The sequence below is a fragment of the Ranitomeya imitator genome, chromosome 4 (assembly GCF_032444005.1).
Source record: "Ranitomeya imitator isolate aRanImi1 chromosome 4, aRanImi1.pri, whole genome shotgun sequence".
Taxonomy (NCBI): domain Eukaryota; kingdom Metazoa; phylum Chordata; class Amphibia; order Anura; family Dendrobatidae; genus Ranitomeya; species Ranitomeya imitator.
Window position 1 is genome coordinate 100355904 of NC_091285.1, and position 24328 is coordinate 100380231.

The window sequence follows — 24328 nt, forward strand, 5'->3', positions numbered from 1 at the left end:
CTAATTCATAGCAATTAAAAAACTGCAATTTAAAAATGCAATTTCTAAGATGGTCAGACACGTCTGGTCAGACTCATGGCTATGAATTTATGGGCACCTAAGGGCTCACAGCTGAGAGGGAGGATGTGGGCGTGTGTGTGTCTAGAGCACATGTTCACAGTTAAGCCAGGTCATAAAGAGGGGGTGGGGTAGATGGCCACTCAGGTATGCAAGCAAGAAGCAAGGGAAGTGAAATACGAATGGATAGAAAACAATGGGTAAGCAAAGCATACCAGGTGGGAATTATATGCAGTTCACATAAACACACATTGCAGGAAAGGCAGAGTAGATGGACAGCAGCATACCAGGTGGGAATTATATGCAGTTCACATAAACACACATTGCAGGAAAGGCAGAGTAGATGGACAGCAGCATACCTGTGGGTAGACAAAACAGCTTGATTAGAGGATACAGGGGGTGATGAGGATGATGAAAGTACAGCAGTGATGAATGCTCAAATGCCCCATGGAATTCTAGTCTAATTCATAGCAATTAAAAAACTGCAATTTAAAAATGCAATTTCTAAGATGGTCAGACACGTCTGGTCAGACTCATGGCTATGAATTTATGGGCACCTAAGGGCTCACAGCTGAGAGGGAGGATGTGGGCGTGTGTGTCTAGAGCACATGTTCACAGTTAAGCCAGGTCATAAAGAGGGGGTGGGGTAGATGGCCACTCAGGTATGCAAGCAAGAAGCAAGGGAAGTGAAATACGAATGGATAGAAAACAATGGGTAAGCAAAGCATACCAGGTGGGAATTATATGCAGTTCACATAAACACACATTGCAGGAAAGGCAGAGTAGATGGACAGCAGCATACCAGGTGGGAATTATATGCAGTTCACATAAACACACATTGCAGGAAAGGCAGAGTAGATGGACAGCAGCATACCTGTGGGTAGACAAAACAGCTTGATTAGAGGATACAGGGGGTGATGAGGATGATGAAAGTACAGCAGTGATGAATGCTCAAATGCCCCATGGAATTCTAGTCTAATTCATAGCAATTAAAAAACTGCAATTTAAAAATGCAATTTCTAAGATGGTCAGACACGTCTGGTCAGACTCATGGCTATGAATTTATGGGCACCTAAGGGCTCACAGCTGAGAGGGAGGATGTGGGCGTGTGTGTGTCTAGAGCACATGTTCACAGTTAAGCCAGGTCATAAAGAGGGGGTGGGGTAGATGGCCACTCAGGTATGCAAGCAAGAAGCAAGGGAAGTGAAATACGAATGGATAGAAAACAATGGGTAAGCAAAGCATACCAGGTGGGAATTATATGCAGTTCACATAAACACACATTGCAGGAAAGGCAGAGTAGATGGACAGCAGCATACCAGGTGGGAATTATATGCAGTTCACATAAACACACATTGCAGGAAAGGCAGAGTAGATGGACAGCAGCATACCTGTGGGTAGACAAAACAGCTTGATTAGAGGATACAGGGGGTGATGAGGATGATGAAAGTACAGCAGTGATGAATGCTCAAATGCCCCATGGAATTCTAGTCTAATTCATAGCAATTAAAAAACTGCAATTTAAAAATGCAATTTCTAAGATGGTCAGACACGTCTGGTCAGACTCATGGCTATGAATTTATGGGCACCTAAGGGCTCACAGCTGAGAGGGAGGATGTGGGCGTGTGTGTCTAGAGCACATGTTCACAGTTAAGCCAGGTCATAAAGAGGGGGTGGGGTAGATGGCCACTCAGGTATGCAAGCAAGAAGCAAGGGAAGTGAAATACGAATGGATAGAAAACAATGGGTAAGCAAAGCATACCAGGTGGGAATTATATGCAGTTCACATAAACACACATTGCAGGAAAGGCAGAGTAGATGGACAGCAGCATACCAGGTGGGAATTATATGCAGTTCACATAAACACACATTGCAGGAAAGGCAGAGTAGATGGACAGCAGCATACCTGTGGGTAGACAAAACAGCTTGATTAGAGGATACAGGGGGTGATGAGGATGATGAAAGTACAGCAGTGATGAATGCTCAAATGCCCCATGGAATTCTAGTCTAATTCATAGCAATTAAAAAACTGCAATTTAAAAATGCAATTTCTAAGATGGTCAGACACGTCTGGTCAGACTCATGGCTATGAATTTATGGGCACCTAAGGGCTCACAGCTGAGAGGGAGGATGTGGGCGTGTGTGTGTCTAGAGCACATGTTCACAGTTAAGCCAGGTCATAAAGAGGGGGTGGGGTAGATGGCCACTCAGGTATGCAAGCAAGAAGCAAGGGAAGTGAAATACGAATGGATAGAAAACAATGGGTAAGCAAAGCATACCAGGTGGGAATTATATGCAGTTCACATAAACACACATTGCAGGAAAGGCAGAGTAGATGGACAGCAGCATACCAGGTGGGAATTATATGCAGTTCACATAAACACACATTGCAGGAAAGGCAGAGTAGATGGACAGCAGCATACCTGTGGGTAGACAAAACAGCTTGATTAGAGGATACAGGGGGTGATGAGGATGATGAAAGTACAGCAGTGATGAATGCTCAAATGCCCCATGGAATTCTAGTCTAATTCATAGCAATTAAAAAACTGCAATTTAAAAATGCAATTTCTAAGATGGTCAGACACGTCTGGTCAGACTCATGGCTATGAATTTATGGGCACCTAAGGGCTCACAGCTGAGAGGGAGGATGTGGGCGTGTGTGTGTCTAGAGCACATGTTCACAGTTAAGCCAGGTCATAAAGAGGGGGTGGGGTAGATGGCCACTCAGGTATGCAAGCAAGAAGCAAGGGAAGTGAAATACGAATGGATAGAAAACAATGGGTAAGCAAAGCATACCAGGTGGGAATTATATGCAGTTCACATAAACACACATTGCAGGAAAGGCAGAGTAGATGGACAGCAGCATACCAGGTGGGAATTATATGCAGTTCACATAAACACACATTGCAGGAAAGGCAGAGTAGATGGACAGCAGCATACCAGGTGGGAATTATATGCAGTTCACATAAACACACATTGCAGGAAAGGCAGAGTAGATGGACAGCAGCATACCAGGTGGGAATTATATGCAGTTCACATAAACACACATTGCAGGAAAGGCAGAGTAGATGGACAGCAGCATACCAGGTGGGAATTATATGCAGTTCACATAAACACACATTGCAGGAAAGGCAGAGTAGATGGACAGCAGCATACCAGGTGGGAATTATATGCAGTTCACATAAACACACATTGCAGGAAAGGCAGAGTAGATGGACAGCAGCATACCAGGTGGGAATTATATGCAGTTCACATAAACACACATTGCAGGAAAGGCAGAGTAGATGGACAGCAGCATACCAGGTGGGAATTATATGCAGTTCACATAAACACACATTGCAGGAAAGGCAGAGTAGATGGACAGCAGCATACCAGGTGGGAATTATATGCAGTTCACATAAACACACATTGCAGGAAAGGCAGAGTAGATGGACAGCAGCATACCAGGTGGGAATTATATGCAGTTCACATAAACACACATTGCAGGAAAGGCAGAGTAGATGGACAGCAGCATACCAGGTGGGAATTATATGCAGTTCACATAAACACACATTGCAGGAAAGGCAGAGTAGATGGACAGCAGCATACCAGGTGGGAATTATATGCAGTTCACATAAACACACATTGCAGGAAAGGCAGAGTAGATGGACAGCAGCATACCAGGTGGGAATTATATGCAGTTCACATAAACACACATTGCAGGAAAGGCAGAGTAGATGGACAGCAGCATACCTGTGGGTAGACAAAACAGCTTGATTAGAGGATACAGGGGGTGATGAGGATGATGAAAGTACAGCAGTGATGAATGCTCAAATGCCCCATGGAATTCTAGTCTAATTCATAGCAATTAAAAAACTGCAATTTAAAAATGCAATTTCTAAGATGGTCAGACACGTCTGGTCAGACTCATGGCTATGAATTTATGGGCACCTAAGGGCTCACAGCTGAGAGGGAGGATGTGGGCGTGTGTGTCTAGAGCACATGTTCACAGTTAAGCCAGGTCATAAAGAGGGGGTGGGGTAGATGGCCACTCAGGTATGCAAGCAAGAAGCAAGGGAAGTGAAATACGAATGGATAGAAAACAATGGGTAAGCAAAGCATACCAGGTGGGAATTATATGCAGTTCACATAAACACACATTGCAGGAAAGGCAGAGTAGATGGACAGCAGCATACCAGGTGGGAATTATATGCAGTTCACATAAACACACATTGCAGGAAAGGCAGAGTAGATGGACAGCAGCATACCAGGTGGGAATTATATGCAGTTCACATAAACACACATTGCAGGAAAGGCAGAGTAGATGGACAGCAGCATACCAGGTGGGAATTATATGCAGTTCACATAAACACACATTGCAGGAAAGGCAGAGTAGATGGACAGCAGCATACCAGGTGGGAATTATATGCAGTTCACATAAACACACATTGCAGGAAAGGCAGAGTAGATGGACAGCAGCATACCAGGTGGGAATTATATGCAGTTCACATAAACACACATTGCAGGAAAGGCAGAGTAGATGGACAGCAGCATACCAGGTGGGAATTATATGCAGTTCACATAAACACACATTGCAGGAAAGGCAGAGTAGATGGACAGCAGCATACCTGTGGGTAGACAAAACAGCTTGATTAGAGGATACAGGGGGTGATGAGGATGATGAAAGTACAGCAGTGATGAATGCTCAAATGCCCCATGGAATTCTAGTCTAATTCATAGCAATTAAAAAACTGCAATTTAAAAATGCAATTTCTAAGATGGTCAGACACGTCTGGTCAGACTCATGGCTATGAATTTAATCTAAACGCTAACCCTAATTTTAGCCCCAACCCTAACTGTAGCCCCAACCCTAACCCTAGCCCTAACCCTAGCCCTAACCCTAGCCCTAACCCTAATGGGAAAATGGAATTAAATACATTTTTTTAATTTTTCCCTAACTAAGGGGGTGATGAAGGGGGGTTTGATTTACTTTTATAGCGAGTTTTTTAGCGGATATTTATGATTGGCAGCCGTCACACACTGAAAGACGCTTTTTATTGCAAAAAATATTTTTTGCATTACCACATTTTGAGAGCTATAATTTTTCCATATTTTGGTCCACAGAGTCATGTGAGGTCTTGTTTTTTGCGGGATGAGTTGACGTTTTTATTGGTAACATTTTTGGGCACGTGACATTTTTTGATCGCTTTTTATTCTGATTTTTGTGAGGAAGAATGACCAAAAACCAGCTATTCATTAATTTCTTTTGGGGGAGGCATTTATACCGTTCCGCGTTTGGTAAAATTGATAAAGCAGTTTTATTCTTCGGGTCAGTACGTTTACAGCGATACCTCATTTATATAATTTTTTTTTGTTTTGGCATTTTTATACGATAAAATCTATTTTACAGAAAAAATAATTATTTTTGCATCGCTTTATTCTCAGGACTATAACTTTTTTATTTTTTTGCTGATGATGCTGTATGGCGGCTCGTTTTTTGCGGGACAAGATGACGTTTTCAGCAGTACCATGCTTATTTATATCTGTCTTTTTGATCGCGTGTTATTCTACTTTTTGTTCGGCGGTATGATAATAAAGCGTTGTTTTTTGCCTCGTTTTTTTTTTCCCTTACGATATTTACTGAAGGGGTTAACTAGTGGGCCAGTTCTATAGGTCGGGTCGTTACGGACGCGGCGATACTAAATATGTGTACTTTCATTGTTTTTTTTTTTTTTTAGATGAAGAAATGTATTTATGGGAATAATATATATATATATTTTTCATTATTTAGGAATTTTTTTTTTTTTTTTTTTTACACATTTGGAAATTTTTTTTTTAACTTTTTTATTTTGTCCCAGGGGGGGACATCACAGATCGATGATCTGACAGTTTGCACAGCACTCTGTCAGATCACCGATCTGACATGCAGCAGTGCAGGCTTCACAGTGCCTGCTCTGAGCAGGCTCTGTGAAGCCACCTCCCTCCCTGCAGGACCCGGATCCGCGGCCATCTTAGATCCAGGCCAGGAGCAGGGAGGGAGGGAGGTAAGACCCTCGCAGCAACGCGATCACATCGCATTGCGGCGAGGGGCTCAGGGAAGCCCGCAGGGAGCCCCCTCCCTGCGCGATGCTTCCCTGTACCGCCGGCACATCGCGATCATCTTGGATCGCGGTGTGCCGGGGGTTAATGTGTCGGGGGCAGTCCCTGACCGCTCCTGGCACATAGTGCCGGATGTCAGCTGCGATAGGCAGCTGACACCCGGCCGCGATTGGCGGCGCTCCCCCCGTGAGCGCTGCTGATCGCATATGAGGTACTAACCCGTCGGTGGTCATAGGGGCCCACCCCACCTCGACGGGATGGTAAGTCATATGTCAGAAAGGGGTTAAAATGCTCTAGTTTTATGGATACTAGTGAACAACACACATTTCCCATAAAAACCTTTTTGAACTGCAATATTTGCAATGTAATCTATATAATGGAATGTGTACTTTGCCGCTTGAAATATGTTGGCAGTACTAAGCGTCAGCTCAAAGCCAGAATCAGGGAACACATCTACGATGTAGAAAATGCCAGCTCTGATAGGAATATTTCACAAGTTTCCAAGCACTTTTTAGACTGCCACAGTGGCAATCTAGAATCATTAAAAATTTATGCCATAGAAAAAATATATAAACCTCAAAGAGGGGGGGATGTTGAAACCATATTGAGAAGCAGGGAAGCTTGGTGGATGTTAAAATTAAATACCAGGGTTCCAGCAGGTTTAAATGAAAGAAAAGACATGATGTTATTTTATTAATTATCACTTTTTTCTTTATTATTTATACTTTATCTTTATAAATAGTTTAAATTTTATTTTAATAAATAAGACATATTGTATATATATACCTCACAAAAGGTCATTCATATATTCATATCATATACATGTATTTCCATTTTCATGTCTAATTTAATTTATGTAACACTGTTAGTTTCATATTCACCCCATATATAAACATTGTGCACAGAGTTTTCCTTTATACGGCTTCTTTTAGGTTTGACTCTGCTATTTTACATGTTTGGCACATACCACTTACATTCATTTAGTTGAAGGAATTCATTTTTAGAATGAGACTATTTCACTTTTGTGATTATTAAAACCACAAGCTTACATTGCACAATATATTGACTACCTTTGTGCTTTTTTTCTATGGGTTTTCCACATTGCAGCACTATCAACACATGCCGCGTTTCCTCTCTTGCAGCTTTAATTATTCTTGGACTCTCTGTTCTTGATGAGTACTCACACTCAGCTGCACATTACTGGTTTTATTTTATCAGTCTTATCCAACTAATTGTACTCATACATGTAATGGTGGGTTAAAGTTTTTTTCTACTTTCATTATCAGTTTCTTTTACTCTTCCCTCAAGAGGCTTATGGCTGAGCTTTGGAGCAGGGGAACTTTGATTCTTATCTCCCCTTTCTATTGATGTTCAGCAACTATTTGTACTGTGTCCTGTGTACTAATTAATCTTGTTTGGATAGAGTCTCTGCACTAATCCCTGCTTGCAATGATCGGACAATAACATGCAGTTTTACAATACCACAATCTTCAGTGTTTTTTCTGCTTTTTGCTCCTCAAGCATATCTTCGCACTTCAGAATAGTCCGTGGTTCTCTCTCCTTCTATGTCAATAAATAATGTCTGTATTGATCCAGCTGAGTAAGCTTAGTATATGTCAAAACATACAAGTACCTATTATTTCAGTGCCACAAGCACACTTGTTGCGTCTCTAGCCTGTGATTATATTTACTCATGAACATTTTGCTCTTGCCTCTTGTTTTTTTAACTTTGCTAGTTTACATTTGCTGCTGTAATAAAGTTATTGGTTTATCTACAAATGTAGGCATAATTGTCCAAATTTACAATAATAATTTTTATTCATGTACATTTCATTTTTTATAGATTTCATTGTGTAAATCTTTTAAAATTTGTACAATCATTTGTATATTTTTGCTTTGCTGTCATTTTTTGTTTTATATATGTATGTTGTTCAAATAGATTACTGTATTAAGCAACATTCAATACATGTTCATCTCACGCCCACTTTTTAAATCAGTTACGTCAATCATTTATCCCACCGGTGTGCTTTCCGGTGTAGGGTTATTTAAGTGGGATACATGGGTCTTTTAGAATGTCATGATTAAGGGAGCCTAGTCTCCAGAAATGCGTTGAGATTCTTACCCATATGGTTGTGCTGAAGTCTGTATCCTCCATGTTTAAAGTTTGTGAATAAAGAAAACGCTTTTTTACGGACTCGGTGAAGCTGGACATTTCTTTCTTTTACTGATTTGTTTTGCCCATTTTCTGTTCACCAGATTCCTGGCTACCGGAGAGACCTTAAGATCTCTTAATTTCCAATTCCGTATTGGATTGTCCACCCTTTCTGTGATAGTTGGAGAAACCTGCTGTGCTTTATGTGACATTCTGAGTGGAGAATTCCTCCCCCAACCCACAACTGAACTCTGGCTGACAAATGCAGCAAAATTTTATGAAATTTTTAATTTTCCTAATTGTTTGGAGGCTGTGGATGGCAAACATATTTGGACTCTGATAGTGGATCTGAGTATTATGATTCCAAAAAATACTTTTCGATTGTTCTCATGGCAATTGCAGATGCTGAGTGTCTAATTGTCGACGTTCGCTCATTTGGACGAGGAAATGACTCACAAACTTTCAAAAACTAACATGGGACAACGTTTGTATGGTAATCATTTTAATTTTCCATGACCACAACCTCTTCCAAACACTGAAGGGCGCCATTGATTTTGTTGTGGTTGGGGTTAGGCATTTCAAATATGTGCCAACCTCATAAAACCGTACTTGAGTCAGGACTTGAATCACACCAAAAGGGTTTTCAACTACCAACTGACAAGGGCATGAAGAACTGTGAAGTGTGCCTTTGGTGTGCTGGCATCAAAATGGTGATATGGTTTAATACACTTTCAGTAAATGTTATACGAGGGGCGATCCAAAAGTAATGATAAGCGGTTATTTCTATTGCACACAGAAATTAAAATAAAATGATTTCTTCTCTCTTAGGTACCCACTAGTCCAGGAAAAAAAAATTACTTAAATAGACCACGATTCCCGGGAGCTACATTCATTTGAATATGAACTGCCGAGGAGTGAACATCAAAAAGTAAAAAAACGAGCTCAGAGCTGTAATCAAATACCTCTGCTTGAAAAAAATGACTACCAAAGACATACACAGCGACTTGGTGGAAACATTGGGGGACTCTTCTCCTCCATATTCCACAGTTGCACGCTGGGCCAAGGAATTTAAGCTGGGAAGAACATCGACGAAAAATGAACATCGTGAAGGACGCCCATCCACGTCCCTCAATGAAGAAAACGTGAAAAAAGTTGAAGAAGTTGTATTGGCAGATCGAAGAGTGACTATCAGGCATGTAGCTGAGGTCACAGGGATCTCATATGGCAGTATTCAAAGAATCCTTGCAAAAGAATTGCATATGAGAAAGGTCTCCGCGCGTTGGGTGCCAAAAATGTTAACCGACGAACAAAAGAAGAAACGAGTTGACATTTCAATAGCAAATCTCGAAAAGTTCCAAGCAGACAAGGAAAATTTTTTGTCACGTTTTTTGACCATGGACGAGACCTGGATCCACCACTTTGATCCCGAAACTAAACAACAATCGATGACATGGAAAAGAGCCGACGAACCGACGCCGAAGAAATTCAAAGTGTCAAGCTCAGCAGGGAAGGTTATGGCGTCCGTTTTTTGGGACGCTGAAGGAATTATTATGGTGGACTATTTGGAGAAGGGAGCCACTATTACGGGCTCCTACTACGCAGAACAAATAAGAAGATTGCTGGAGGCTATCAAGGAGAAAAGGTGCGGCAAACTGCGGGCTGGAGTGTTGTTTCACCAAGAAAACGCGCCGGCTCACAAAGCTGCTGTTGCCATGGCTACCATTCAAGAAGCGGGCTTTGAACTGGTGGAACACCCCCCTATTCACCAGATCTAGCCCCCAATGACTTCTTTCTCTTTCCTCGACTCAAGGAACACCTCCGGGGCAAGAAATTTGACGACAATAGCGACATGATAACCGCTGTTGGGGATTTTTTTGAGGGTCAAGATCAAGAATTTTTTTCGAAGGGAATTCTAAGTTTAAAAAAGAGATGGACTAAATGTATAGACTTGTTAGGAGACTATGTAGAAAAATAAATTTATTTTTTGACTATATTCATTGTGTTTAGTATTGATTATCATTACTTTTGGATCGCCCCTCGTATGTTTGCTGATTTTACTACTAATAAAACACCTCCAGTTAAACACCCATTAGAATTTGAGGCTATGTGCACACGTTCAGGATTTCTCGCAGAAATTTCCTGAGAAAAACCTAACATTTACTGCAAGAAATCTGCATGCGTTTTTTGCGCGTTTTTGGTGAGTTTTTTTTGCGGATTTTTCTGGCCAAACGCGAAAAAAAACACAAAAAATCAGCAACGTGTGCACACAGCCTGACTCAAAAATACAATACACACGTGTGTGTTTTCACATAAAGAGACAAAGAAGACAGGGATTGTGCAAACAAAATAAAAATTTTATTTATCAAACAATGGGTTTTATGTTCAGGGTCTGTATGATGGTGATATATTGTGGAACTTGGGGGTGTTTAGCTGTGATGATTGAGTAACATTTGATGATAGTAGAAAAAATTGGAGTCTGCCTCAACAGGACTGGATTTTCCCTTTTGTTTTATGTTTCAAAAAAAGTTATAGTACATACATAAGAGAAATGTACATGGTCAACATGACCCAGTCGACGCGTTTCGAATGCACTAGGCAGTCTTACTCATGGTGGGAAAAAACACAACAAAAGCACAAACAAATATAAATATTCAAGATGCACAAATATAAATATATAGACCCAAAAATAATGAATCAATTACGGTGCTTAAGGAGAAAGGGAAAGTGAACACCACTTCAATATGTATGAACAACAACCGATATAGAACAGTGGACAAACAGGGACCCAGGCAGGAGAATAGGTGAAAAATTATATAATTTTTATCAGTTATAATGCAATGTGGCAACAATATTCCACAATAAAATAGTAAAAATCAATACGCATGTATGCAGGACAAAAATATGAAAAAATATATGCCTAAATAATTAGTTCAAATAATCTATTAATAACCCCCTAAAGCAATGTATAATATAGCTTGAAACTAGTGTTGAGCATTCCGATACTGCAAATATCGGGTATCGGCCGATATTTGCTGTATCGGAATTCCGATACTAAGTTTCCGATATTTTAGCGATATCGTAAATCGGAATCGGAAGTGTTCCCAGTCATCTTCGGCATGTGCGATGCGTATGGTTCCCAGGGTCTGAAGGAGAGGAAACTCTCCTTCAGGCCCTGGGATCAATATTCATGTAAAAAATATAAAGAATAAAAATAAAAAATATGGATATACTCACCCCTCCGACGAACCCTGTCTCTCAGCGGTGCAACTGGCAGCCTCCGTTCCTAAGAATGCAGTGAGTGAAGGACCTTCGATGACGTCGCGGTCACGTCACGTCAGGTGACCGGTAGGGTTGAGCGATGTTTAATTTTTTAGGGTCGAGTCGGGTTTCGCGAAACCCGACTATCTCAAAAGTCGAGTCGAGTGGAATCGGTCGATTATCGCGAAAAGTTGGGGATCGACCGAAACACGAAACCCAATGCAAGTCAACGGGGGAGCATAGTCGGCAGTGAGTGGAGGCCAGGAAAACATGTACAGTGCCCATTTTAATGGCAAAAACATACATTCTTGTTACTGAAGCTTGTCAATCTTAATTTACCTTATAATAATAGTAATGCATTGGAAATTGGGGGTCATTTGGCTAAAGTTGTGGGGGGTAGGGCTGGTTCAAGTATTTAGTGGGCCCAGGAAATCTGGACCATGTCACGGCAGTGGAGCAGGGAGAGGTAAGTATTTCAACTTTGCAAGTGCTGTGATCCTGAGCAAGCAGGGGGGCCCACTCGTTGGCATTGGCACTGGCACAGGGCCCCTCAAAGTACGGCGGTGTGTTTGCACGGCGGGGGCGCCTCCCACCGGCAGCGACACTTTTGCGTACTATTAGGGGCCCTGTGCCAGTGACGTCACCAATGAGTATTCCTCCCCCCACCTGATGAAGGAACCTGCACCTTCATCTGCACCTTCCTCTTTGTCCCCGTGTAAGGTGGTATGGTATGCGGGAAGGGGGACCTGACTTGCAGCAGGGTCACAATCTTGCTGTGTAGCGTGCACTGGGAATGTTGCGTTATGGGTCAATGTACCAGCAGACTCATCTATCACTGGCTGGGCAATGGGCAGGATGAGGAGGAAACACAGATATAGGCCCAAAGAATAAAGTGGGCTAAATGCAGTTCAAAATTGGTAACAGGACTAACCAGGGGGCATTGCTTTGTTCAGTGGAGGACAACTGGAATGAGAGGCTGACACAGAGAGTAGGCCCAAATCAGTAAGTAGTCTAAATGCAGTTCAAAATTGGCAACAGTAGTAAACAGGCGGCACAGCTTTGTTCAGTGGAGGAGAACAGCAAGGAGCGGCAGACACCAATAGTAGGCCCCAACCAAACTAGTAGGCCAAATGCAGTCTAACATTAACAACTACTTAACGAGAGCCTGAAAATGGAATTTCAGGACAGGAAACCAGGAGAACAGCAAGGAGCGGCAGACACTGTTACTAGGCCCCAACCCAACTAGTAGGCCAAATGCAGTTGTTCCATTTAACAACTATTTAACAAGAGCCTGAAGATAGAAGCTCAGGAAAGGCAACCAGGAGAGCACCTTGGAGCGGCAGACACTGTTAGTAGGCCCCAACCAAACTAGTAGGCCCACTGCCGTTTTAATATTCCGATAGGCTGAAAACCTGATAATTGCAGGTCATTTTTTTAAAGAGGACAGCTGTATTGAGTGGCGCAGCCAGACACTGCAAGTAGGTCTTACACCACAAAGTTGGCTCGACGCAGGCTTAAAAAAGGTTACATGGGTACACGGTCTGCATTGGTGTGCTCAGTGGAGGACAATTGGAAGGATGGACTGCAGAAAGACTTAGTAAGCCTAAAATAACAAAATAGGCTCTATGCAGCTTCGATTATGTGCAACCTGGAGAATACCTTGGAGCGGGAGACACCGTCTCTACAACCCAGACCCAACTTGTAGGCCTAATGCAGTGTAGTTTCAACAACTACTTAATGAGAGGTAGAAGATCGAAGCTATGGAGAGGCAGCCTGGAGAACACCTTGGAGCGGCAGACACCGTCTCTACAACCCAGACCAAACTTGTAGGCCTAATGTAGTGTTGTTTCAACAACTACTTAACACGAGCATGAAGATTGAAGCTATTGGAGAGGCAACCTGGAGAACACCTTGGAGCGGCAGACACCGTCTCTACAACCCAGACCCAACTTGTAGGCCTAATGCAGTGTTGTTTCAACAACTACTTAACGAGAGCTAGAAGATCAAAGCAATGGAGAGGCAACCTGGAGAACACCTTGGAGCGTGAGACACCGTCTCTTCAACCCAGACCCAACTTTTAGGCCTAATGCAGTGTTGTTTCAACAACTACTTAAAGAGAGCTAGAAGATCGAATCTATGGAGAGGCAACCTGGAGAACACCTTGGAGCGGCAGACACCATCTCTACAACCCAGACCCAACTTGTAGGCCTAATGCAGTGTTGTTTCAACAACTACTTAACGAGAGCTAGAAGATAGAAGCAATGGAGAGGCAACCTGGAGAACACCTTGGAGCGGGAGACACCGTCTCTACAACCCAGACCCAACTTTTAGGCCTAATGCAGTGTTGTTTCAACAACTACTTAACACGAGCATGAAGATTGAAGAAATGGAGAGGCAACCTGGAGAACACCTTGAAGCGGCAGACACCGTCTCTACAACCCAGACCCAACTTGTAGGCCTAATGCAGTGTTGTTTCAACAACTACTTAACGAGAGCTAGAAGATCGAAGCAATGGAGAGGCAACCTGGAGAACACCTTGGAGTGGGAGACACCGTCTCTTCAACCCAGACCCAACTTTTAGGCCTAATACAGTGTTGTTTCAACAACTACTTAACGAGAGCTAGAAGATAGAAGCAATGGAGAGGCAACCTGGAGAACACCTTGGAGCGGGAGACACCGGCTCTACAACCCAGACCCAACTTTTAGGCTTAATGCAGTGTTGTTTCAACAACTACTTAACACGAGCATGAAGATTGAAGCAATGGAGAGGCAACCTGGAGAACACCTTGGAGCGGGAGACACCGTCTCTACAACCCAGACCCAACTTGTAGGTTTTATGTAGTGTTGTTTCAACAACTACTTAACACGAGCATGAAGACGGAAGCAATGGAGAGGCAACCTGGAGAACACCTTGGAGTGGCAGACACCGTTAGTAGGCCCTATCGAAGTAGTAGCCCCAATGCAATTTTCAAATTCCTATAGGCTGAAAACCAGAGTATTGACGCTCAGCTTTCTTCAGAGGAGGACAGCTGTACTGAGTGGCGCAGACAGTCACAGGTAGTAGGCCTTAAACAAAAAAATTGCCTCAATGCAGTTTAAAAAAAGGTTACAGGGGTACACAGGCAGCATTGGTCTGGTCAGTGGAGGACAATTTCAATTATGGACCACAGACAGACTTAGTACGCCTACAATTAAAGAAAGGATGCTCTATGCAATTTAAAATAGGTTCCAGGGATACACGGGCAGCAGTCGTCTGGTCAGTGGAGGACTATTGGAAGGAGGGACCGCAGACAGGCTTAGTAGGCCTAACATAACAAAATTAGGCTGTAGGCACTTTAAAATAGGTTCCAGGGGTACATGGGCAGCAGTGGTCTGGTCAGTGGAGGACTATTGGAAGGAGGGACCGCAAACAGGCTTAGTAGGCCTAACATAACAAAATTAGGCTGTAGGCACTTTAAAATAGGTTCCAGGGGTACACGGGCAGCAGTGGTCTGGTCAGTGGAGGACTATTGGAAGGAGGGACCGCAGAAAGGCTTAGTAGGCCTAACATAACAAAAGTAGGCTGTAGGCACTGTAAAATAGGTTCCAGGGGTACACGGGCAGCAGTGGTCTGGTCAGTGGAGGACTATTGGAAGGAGGGACCACAGACAGGCTTAGTAGGCCTAACATAACAAAAGTAGGCTGTAGGCACTTTAAAATATGTTCCAGGGGTACACGGGCAGCAGTGGTCTGGTCAGTGGAGGACTATTGGAAGGAGGGACCGCAGACAGGCTTAGTAGGCCTAACATAACAAAATTAGGCTGTAGGCACTTTAAAATAGGTTCCAGGGGTACACGGGCAGCAGTGGTCTGGTCAGTGGAGGACTATTGGAAGGAGGGACCGCAGACAGGCTTAGTAGGCCTAACATAACAAAAGTAGGCTCTATGCACTTGGAATTATCTTGCAGGGGTACACAGGCAGCATTGGTGTTGGCAGCGGAGGCCGATTGTAAGGAGTGTCTGACAGTTAGTACTCCCAAAAAATAAATAGATGTTAATGTCTCACAATATAACAAAACCAAAAAACAAAAGGGTGGCATACTTAGCTACAGGGGTGGGCTCCTCTACTGAGTTTTAGACCTAGTAATTTGGCGCTAATTATTTACTGGTGTAAATATAGGACACTGCCCCTGACTATGTTAAGTACCATCATACATGTCAACACATTGGTATTGTCAGTGCCAGGCATTGAAGGCTGTCAGCGTATAGACTAAACATTGGTGGAGCTGTGAGATAATTTTGCAAATCGTAGAGCACTGTTTGAGCTGGGGGGGGGGAAACTGTCTTGTGGCCGGCGGTACAGGCCCAGGGCCCCTCATGTTACAACAGTGTGTCTGACGTTGGTTGCGCGTCACCACAGAGACACTTTATTGTACTATGAGGGACCCAGTGGCAGTGCCGTCGACCAAAAGCGTGCACACCCACCTCTTCAGACAAACGGCACTCTCACGGGTGCTTGCGCCAAGTGGCGAGACCACGGCCCCGTGGGGGGAGTTTGGCCATTTAGGGAGGTGTAAACATGTCGTATGCTGGACAAACAGCTGCTGCAAATTACGAGATTGGAAAACTCAGTCAGAGCAGTCCACAAGCAAGACCTTTTCATTGGAAAGGTCAGCCGGGAAAGGTGGGTCAAAATAATTCGAAATCCAGTAGTGGTTCATTTTAATGAATGTTAGATCATCAACATTTTGGGTAGCCAGACGAGTCCTTTTTTCGGTTAATATTGAACCAGCAGCACTGAATACTCTTTCTGATAGCACACTAGCTGCTGGGCAAGCAAGCTCCTGCAATGCATATTCTGCCAATTCTGGCCAGGTGTCTAATTTGGATGCCCATTGCCCAGTAATCAAATGGGAATGACGGTTGAGGGAGAACATCGATAAGGGATGAAAAATAGTTAGTAACCATACTGGACAAATTTTGTCTCCTGTCACTTTGAATTGATGCTGCAGTACCTGTCCTGTCTGCGGTCATAGCAAAATCACTCCACAACCTGGTCAGAAAACCCCCTACTGGCCAACGCCACTTCTGATTTGTGCACCTCTAACACCTCTGGTCTGCTGCCCCCTGCAGCTCGTGTGAGAACCATCACCGGCGCTGTGTGCTGGGAATGCCTGAATCAAACGGTCAACAAGAGTTGATTGTTTGGTTGCTAATATTTGTTCCAGGTTCTCATGTGGCATAATATTTTGCAATTTGCCCTTATAGCGAGGATCAAGGAGGCAGGCCAACCAGTAATCGTCATCCGTCATCATTTTAATAATGCGTGGGTCCCTTTTGAGGATACGTAAGGCATAATCCGCCATGTGGGCCAAAGTTCCAGTTGTCAAATCTGCTGGTGTGCTGGGTTGAGGGGCAGTTACAGGCAAATCTACGTCACTTGTGTCCCTCAAAAAAACAGAACCCGGCCTTGCCACGCCACCAATTTCCAGTGGCCCCGGAGAAGCTTCCTCATTAAAAAAAATACTCATCCCCATCATCCTCCTCGTTCTCCTCCTCCTGTTCGCCCGCTACCTCGTCCTGTACACTGCCCTGACCAGACAATGGCTGACTGTCATCAAAGCTTTCCTCTTCCTCTGCTGCAGACGCCTGCTCCTTTATGTGCGTCAAACTTTGCATCAGCAGACGCATTAGGGGGATGCTCATGCTTATTATGGCGTTGTCTGCACTAACCAGCCGTGTGCATTCCTCAAAACACTGAAGGACTTGACACATGTCTTGTACCTTCGACCACTGCACACCTGACAACTCCATGTCTGCCATCCTACTGCCTACCCGTGTATGTGTATCCTCCCACAAATACATAACAGCACGCCTCTGTTCACACAGTCTCTGAAGCATGTGCAGTGTTGAGTTCCACCTTGTTGAAACGTCGATGATTAGGCGATGCTGGGGAAGGTTCAAAGACCGCTGATAGGTCTGCATACGGCTGGAGTGTACGGGCGAACGGCGGATATGCGAGCAAAGTCCGCGCACTTTGATGAGCAGGTCGGATAGCCCAGGATAACTTTTCAGGAAGCACTGCACCACCAGGTTTAAGGTGTGAGCCAGGCAAGGAATGTGTTTCAGTTGGGAAAGGGCGATTGCAGCCATGAAATTCCTTCCGTTATCACTCACTACCTTGCCTGCCTCAAGATCTACAGTGCCCAGCCACGACTGCGTTTCTTTCTGCAAGAACTCGGACAGAACTTCCGCGGTGTGTCTGTTGTCGCCCAAACATTTCATAGCCAATACAGCCTGCTGACGCTTGCCAGTAGCTGCCCCATAATGGGACACCTGGTGTGCAACAGTGGCAGCTGCGGATGGAGTGGTTGTGCGACTGCGGTCTGTGGACGAGCTCTCGCTTCTGCAGGAGGACGAGGAGGAGGAGGAGGAGCGAACGGCTACAGCCAACTGTTTCCTAGACCATGGGCTAGGCAGAACTGTCCCAATATTGCTGTCCCCTGTGGACCCTGCATCCACAACATTCACCCAGTGTGCCGTGATGGACACGTAACGTCCCTGGCCATGCCTACTGGTCCATGCATCTGTTGTCAGGTGCACCTTTGTACTCACAGATTGCCTGAGTGCATGGACGATGCGCTCTTTAACATGCTAGTGGAGGGCTGGGATGGCTTTTCTCGAAAAGAAGTGTTGACTGGGTAGCTCGTAGCGTGGTACAGCGTAGTCCATCAGGGCTTTGAAAGCTTCGCTTTCAACTAACCGGTAGGGCATCATCTCTAACGAGATTAGTCTAGCTATGTGGGCGTTCAAACCCTGTGTACGCGGATGCGAGGATGAGTACTTCCTTTTTCTAACGAGAGTCTCATGTAGGGTGAGCTGGACTGGAGAGCTGAAGATCTTGGAACTAGCCGGGGTGCCGGTGGACATGGCAGACTGAGAGACGGTTGGAGACGGTATTCTTGCCGGTGCCCTACATGCAGTGTTTCCTACTACGAAACTTGTGATTCCCTGACCCTGACTGCTTTGGCCTGGCAACGAAACCTGCACAGATACTGCAGGTGGTGCGGAAAATGATGGCCTTACAGTGACGGAAGGGATGTATCGTTGTTGATTAGCTTCATTGGCCAAGGGTGCTACAACCTTAAGCACGTTTGGTAGTTAGTCCAGGCTTGCAAATGCATGGTGGTTAAATGTCTATGCATGCAACTTGTATTTAGACTTTTCAGATTCTGACCTCTGCTTAAGGTAGTTGAACATTTTTGACAGATGACTTTGCGCTGATCAAATGGATGTTGTTTAAAAAAATGCCAGACTGCACTCTTTCTAGCATCGGATACCTTTTCAGGCATTGCAGACTGAGCTTCTTTAACCGGATGGCCACGCTGTCCTCCAACTGGTTTTGGCTTTGCCACACGTTTTGGGCCAGATACGGGCCCGGCAGATGGAACCTGTTGCGATGTTGATGCCTGCTGCGGCCCCTCCTCCTCCGCTTCAGAACTACTGTCGCCTGCACCCTGTTCCCCCAATGGCTGCCAATCGGGGTCAACAACTGGGTCATCTATGACCTCCTCTTCTATCTCATGTGCAACTTCGTCTGTGTTACCGTGTAAGCCGGTGGTATAGCGTTCGTGACGGGGCACCATACTCTCATCAGGGTCTGATTCTGGATCAGTACACTGCGAGGGCAATGTTGTGGTCTGAGTCAAAGGAGCAGCATAGTAATCTGGCTGTGGCTGTGCACTCCATGTCCGATTCAATGGGCATGGTCTGTTAACTGTTTCACTTTCTAACCCAGGAACGGTATGTGTAAAGAGCTCCATGGAGTAACCCGTTGTGTCGCCTGACGCATCCTTCTCTGTTGTTGTTTTTGCTGAACAGGACAATCGAGCGACTTGTGCCTGAGCGTGAACATCCACTAACGACGCGCTGCTTTTACATTTACCAGTTTCAGAAGAGGAGGCAAAAGAGCTAGAGGCTGAGTCAGCAAGGAAAGCCAAAACTTGCTCTTGCTGCTCCGGCTTTAAAAGCGGTTTTCCTACTCCCAGAAAAGGGAGCGTTCGAGGCCTTGTGTAGCCAGACGACGAACCTGGCTCCACATCTCAAGACTTAGGTGCTATATTGTTTTTCCCACGACCACCTGATGCTCCACCACCATTTCCATCATTACCAGCTGGCAATGAACGATCACGGCCACGACCTCTTCCACCAGACTTCCTCATTGTTTTAAAATGTAACCAAAGTAACGGTATTTGTTACTGTTAAACAACTTACAAGGTGAACTCAAACTTCTGTAGGATTTAGATATCCCTTTATAGGTGGGTGAGACTGCAAGGAAAATCAGGCACAATGTTACACACTCGATTTTCTGTGGCACAAAATGAGAGAGATGCCACACATGCAGGACTGTCACTCAAGCACAAATGCCAATATTAATCTCCCACTATTTATTTTTTTTCAGGGAGAATTTTAAAACCAAAATAAAAACAGACACTAGGCTTTCTGTGGCCCACAATTTGAGAGAGATGGCACACACGACTGGCACTGAAGCACAAAAGCCAATATTAATCACCCACTATTTATTTTTTTTCAGGGAGAATTTTAAAACCAAAATAAAAAAAAACAGACACTAGGCCTCACCCACCTAAGCAGGAAGGGACCCTGCTCAGGTGCACGCCATACCGCCCACCGCGCCTCAGCATCACCGCACTTCTGCTGACACCATGCCCCCTGTGACCCTGCTCTGCCACTGCCTGCCCTCAGGTAAGAGATCTTAAATTTGGACAATAAGACGGACCCTCATCTTATATAAAAATCTTTTTTTCTGTAATTTTCACCCCAAATTTGGGGTGTGTCTTATGGTACGGTGCATCTTATAGTCCGAAAAATACGGTAATAGTGAGACAACAGAAAAGTTACTCGCGTTCGCTGAGCAAGCGCAGGCCTCAGAAAAGTCAGCATACGATTTTATTTATACTTGAAGCTTTGGAGCAGCACTATTTTTAAACCACATCTCCTGTCTAATATCCTTCTTGAAGCGATCCTTCATCGAACGCCAATTAACTTTTACTCTCTTCACTGTGAAGTGGGAAGAAAAAAATGAATTGTAGAAAAAGACAACAACATTTACAACAAATCAGAGACCACAGTGCAATAGTTATGAAAATTCTTTCTGACTTTTGGTCTTGAATGGTCACAATCACCCAACAGCGATCTGTCCACTTCTTCCCACAGTCATCGAATCAATGCAGAGTCAGAATGATTACGATCACGGGGGTTCAACAACGCTACATGATCTTGAACCAGTGGAATGAGTAGGTCATTGTCAATAACATATTGACCTTCCTCACATTGTCGAACCTAAAGATCAAATAAGAAAAAATGAATACCGTAAGTCATACAGTTTTAAATACACAAAACTGAAAAAAATCCAATTATAAGTCTGATAATGAAAATAATACTTACACCCTGTATTTTCTCCTCAATAATTTGAACCCGACGACCCTAGGAACATTCATTTCCACTTGATTGCTCCTGCTGGAAGGTTTCTGTAAAGAAAAGACATGATTTACCACATTTGTAGTATTGCAAGTCAATACATACCAATCAATATATCAAATGTGATTACATAATCGGTGTCATGTCCATTCTGGGAAACAGTTAGGTCTTTACTGGAAGACTTGTTAGAAGAGCAGGCAGCAGTCAAGTGAAACACTACAGAAAAACCAGATAAGATAAATTAAACTTGTTTAAAAGAGACAAACACAATGTAGTTTAAGCCAAAAAAAAAATTAAGTGAAGGTCAATACTTACATTACAGTCAGCAGTCCAACAGCAAAGCAGGCAGCACCAGAACAGTAGCACAACATGGGGACAGCAGCCCCACACCAGAAAAGCAACACAAAATGGGGACAGCAGCACCACACCATCCACAAGGAAAATAAAGGAAACATAAGACACAAAAGTGGCGAAGGGTGTGAAACTGGGCAGAGTTTGAGACTGGGCAGAGCAACATAGTAGGTAGTACACAGTAGGTAATCCCAGACAGGAATGAGCAAGCAAGGCAAGGAGTCCAGGACAGGAAAAACACACAGTTTAGAAGGAATAGGAAACAAAACATAAGTACCGAGTACAGAATGAATAAGAGACAGACATACATTTTCAAAGCCTCTATACTTACATACAGAGTCTTGTCTGGAGTCTTGTGCTTCCATCCAGAGTCTTGAGAGTATTAGACTTCCTGTCTCCAGACCCCCTTTTATGCAACAGGGATTTTGCAGGTGGTGAAATAATTTCCTGAAACATGAGTAGTGTGAAGTACGCATACGCATCGAATGCATGCATGCGCATGTCCTTGCGTACCAATGTGTTCCCATAGACAGTAATGCGTTGTTTTGACGCACTCATCCGCATGCATACGTCTGCACAAAATTTTCACCTCAAAAAATGCAACATGTTGCATTCGCCGCACCCGGCAAAACTACGCATGCGTACGCAATCCGCATGTGAACGCATGCTAACGTATGTCCCTGCGTGCACAATGTTAAATATATGTACGTAAGATGCATGCGGATCGGTACGCAGCTATACGCTGGGCACACATACTCTAATGTGAACCAGGCCTTAATTTGCAATTAACTCTGATGTGGTGAGAGGAGACTAGCTGCAGTGATTTTTCTCATGCATGGCACAGCACACACAGATGGATTTCTGTTCTTCATTCATTTTTTAACACACAATAGCACAAATGCCAATATTAATCTCCCACTATTTATTTTTTTTCAGGGAGAATTTTAAAACAAAAAAAAAAAACAAAAAACTAGGCTTTCTGTGGCCCACAATTTGAGAGAGATGGCACACACGACTGGCACCGAAGCACAAATGCCAATATTAATCTCCCATTATTAATTTTTTTTCAGGGAGAACTTTAAAACCAAAATAATAAAAAAAAAAACTAGGCCTTCTGTGGCCCACAATTTGAGAGATATGGCACACAAGACTGGTACTGAAGCACAAATGCCAATATTAATCTCCCACTATTTATTTTTTTTCAGGGAGAATTTTAAAACCAAAATAAAAACTAGGCTTTCTGTGGCCCACAATTTGAGAGAGATGGCACACACGACTGGCACTGAAGCACAAATGCCAATATTAATCTCCCACTATTTATTTTTTTTTCAGGGAGAATTTTAAAACCAAAATAAAAAAAAATAAAAAAATAGGCTTTCTGTGGCCCACAATTTGAGAGAGATGGCACACACGACTGGCACTGAAGTCCAAATGCCAATATTAATCTCCCACTATTTTTTTTCAGGGAGAATTTAAACCTCCCCCCCCCCAAAAAAAAAGGGACTGTCCTACAATTACTATCTCCCTGCAGTTATCTCAGCAATGTATATGCAGGCAGCAATAACAAGGAGTAGACTGCTGCACAAATTAAATAAAAAGTGTGGACAAACAAACAAGATAGCTGTGCAGAAAGGAAGGAACAACAGGATTTGTGCTTTGAAGACAGCAGTAAGATGGCGGTCGGCGGGAACGCCCCTTTATAGCCCCTGTGACGCCGCAGACAGCAAGCCAATCACTGCAATGCCCTTCTCTAAGATGGTGGGGACTGAGACCTATGTCATCACGCTGCCCACACTCTGCGTCCACCTTCATTGGCTGAGAAATGGTGCTTTTCGCGTCATTGAAACGCGACTTTGGCGCGGCATGGCCGACCCCACACAGGGATTGGGTCGGGTTTCATGAAACCCGACTGTGCCAAAAGTCGGCGACTTATGAAAATGACCGACCCGTTTCGCTCAACCCTAGTGACCGGTCACCTGACCGCGACGTCATCGAAGGTCCTTCACTCACTGCATTCTTAGGGACGGAGGCAGACGCTTGCAGCGCTGAGAGCCAGGGTCCGCCAGAGGGGTGAGTATAGCCATAGTTTTTATTTTTATTCTTTGTTTTTTACATGAATATGGATCCCAGGGCCTGAAGGAGAGTTTCCTTTCCTTCAGACCCTGGGAACCATCCAAGATAGCTTCCGATACTTGTGTCCCATTGACTTGCATTGGTATCGGGTATCGGTATCGGCAATATCCGTTATTTTTTGGATATCGGCCGATCCCATCCGATACCGATACCTTTGAATATCGGAAGGTATCGCTCAACACTACTTGAAACCCGTATACTATATATAAAAAATTTGTTTGTGTATTCATATAAAAGAAATTTAAAATATAATGTAAATCAAAATGTGAGGACCATATACGGTATATTGTCCCAACAAGTGCAATGTGATATCAAATAAAGTTTACACTAATTATTTATGCATTTTTTCATATTTTTGTCCTGCATACATGTGTATTGATTTTTACTATTTTATTGTGGAATATTGTTGCCACATTGCATTATAACCAATAAAAATTATATAACTTTTTCACCTAATCTCCTGCCTGGGTCCCAGTTTGTCCATTGTTCTATATCAGTTGTTGTTACTCATGGGGGGGCAGTTTATTGAAGGATTGGCTCTGGGACTGGACACATTGGGAGTAGACAACACATTATGAGTTTAACTGTGGGAAAAGATAGACAAATTGGAAAGGAGACAACCAAGGGAAAGTAGTTACATATTAGACAACAGAGACACATTGGGAGGTGAGGGTGAAGGTGGTACGACCATTTTTGGACGACATTTCTTGCTCCTGGTCTTACGGTGCAGTGCCAAGTCAATAGTGAATCTTACTGAGTTTCTTTGTTGTGTGAGTGGGAGTTTTGTCCTCTGTAGCAGCGCGTGGTGCTGGACTTTGCAGCG